The sequence below is a fragment of the Puma concolor genome, chromosome B4, assembly GCF_028749965.1.
Source record: "Puma concolor isolate L17-30 chromosome B4, mPumCon1.1.hap2, whole genome shotgun sequence".
In the NCBI taxonomy this organism is placed as follows: Eukaryota; Metazoa; Chordata; class Mammalia; order Carnivora; family Felidae; genus Puma; species Puma concolor.
In genome coordinates, this window is record NC_141673.1 from 66,657,857 (window position 1) to 66,659,887 (window position 2,031).

The 2,031-nt window shown below is 43.1% G+C and overlaps 1 non-coding gene across 1 annotated transcript; it reads right to left on the reverse strand.

Annotated features, from left to right (window-relative positions):
- Positions 1-746: 746 nt before the first annotated feature.
- LOC112868088 (U6 spliceosomal RNA) lies at positions 747-851 on the reverse strand. The gene has a single exon (XR_003224263.1). It is a non-coding gene; the product is annotated as a U6 spliceosomal RNA (small nuclear RNA).
- Between the last annotated feature and the right edge of the window lie 1,180 nt (positions 852-2,031).

Below are 2,031 nucleotides of genomic sequence, written 5' to 3' on the forward strand. Positions count from 1 at the left end.
AGGCATTTCACCAAAGAGGACATTTAAATGGACAAAAAACACATGAAGAAGGTATCAACTTCATTAGTTAACAAACCGAAGTCACAATGGATAGATATTATTACTATAAACTCTCCTGGATGGCTACAATGAAGGAGGATGAAAAACGGAACTCCCCTACACTACTCGTGGGAGTGTGCATTGCTACAACTACTCTGGGAAAATTTGCTGTTTTTCCATTAAAGCTGAACATGCACATGCCCTATTATCCCACAATTCCACTCCTAGGTACACAGCAGCAGAAATATATATAGCAGAAATCTGTAAATATATTCACCCAAACACAGGCATAGGAATGCTTAGAGCACTGTCATTTGTGTTAGCCAAAAACTGGGAATAATGCAAATATCCATTAAAATTAGGAAATGGAGGGGCGCCTGGGTGGCGCAGTCGGTTAAGCGTCCGACTTCAGCCAGGTCACGATCTCGCGGTCCGTGAGTTCGAGCCCCGCGTCGGGCTCTGGGCTGGTGGCTCGGAGCCTGGAGCCTGTTTCCGATTCTGTGTCTCCCTCTCTCTCTGCCCCTCCCCCGTTCATGCTCTGTCTCTCTCTGTCCCAAAAATAAAAATAAAAACGTTGAAAAAAAAAATTAAAAAAAAAAATAAATAAAATAAAATTAGGAAATGGATAAATAAATTATGGTATTTACATACCATACATTAGGACGCTACACAACGAGAACAATTTACAATTACATTCAATGTTATGAGTAAATTTCACAAACATAGTATTTGTGTGTCATCCTTGAGCAGGGGCCACGCTAATCTCCTCTGTATCATTCCAATTTTAGTATGTGTGCTGCCGAAGCAAGCACCACAAACATAGTATTAAGTGAAATAAGCCACATATAAAAAGAATCTATTTCCGGGTGCCTGGGTGGCTCAGTCGGTTAAGAGACCGACTTTGGGTCAGGTTATGATCTCATGGCTCTGTGAGTTTGAGCCCTGCATAGGGCTCTGTGCTGACAGCTCAGAGCCTGGAGCCCGCTTCAGATTCTGTGTCTCCCTCTCTCTCTGCCCCTCCCCTGCTCAAGTTCTGTCTCTCTCTCAAAAATAAATAAACACAAAAAAAATCTATTCCGGGGCGCCTGGGTGGCTCGGTCGGTTGAACGTCCAACTTCAGCTCAGGTCATGATCTCGCTCAGTTCGTGAGTTCAACTGACATCAACTGATTGGTCCTACCCTCAACGACCCCCCCACTACACACACACCACAAAAACGTAATTCTCGCTCCGACTTGTGTCCCTTCTCAACTTCCCTATTTTCTTTTTCTTTTTCTGTTTTTAAATTTTTTCTTTTACGTTTATTTATTTTTGAGACAGAGAGAGACAGAGTATGAATGGGGGAGGGTCAGAGAGAGGGAGACACAGAATCTGAAACAGGCTCCAGGCTCTGAGCTGTCAGCACAGAGCCTGACGCGGGGCTTGAACTCACTGACCGACGCGGGGCTTGAACTCACTGACCATGAGATCATGACCTGAGCCGAAGTCGGCCGCTTAACCGACTGAGCCACCCAGGTGCCCCTTCTTTTTCTGTTTTTTTAAGTAAGCTCTATACCCAACACGGGGCTTGAGTTCAAGTAGTGTTGAACTCACTACCCTGAGACCAACAGCCGCATGCTCCACTGACTGAGCACTCCCATCAACTTACCCAACAGTACCCACTACTACCGGTTCATTCTCTTAGTCTGCCAAGTTCAAAACTTTAAGGGTTAATTTTTACTCTCTCCTTTTTGCCTCATGTCCAACCAGTCACTACTGGGATTTTGTCCTTTGGATGGTCTCTTCTATTATTCCTTTTATCCATCCCCGCTGTAATTATGAAGGTCTGAGAACTTCTGCTTATATTATTGCAATAACCTCCTTATTGATGCCATTATCTCCAGACTCTTTCCCTACTCCACTTACCTGTCAGATTAATTTTATAAAAATTAACACAGTGATAGTAATATTAATTTAATAAAATGTTGTTCACTCTTTTCTATAAGAATATAAA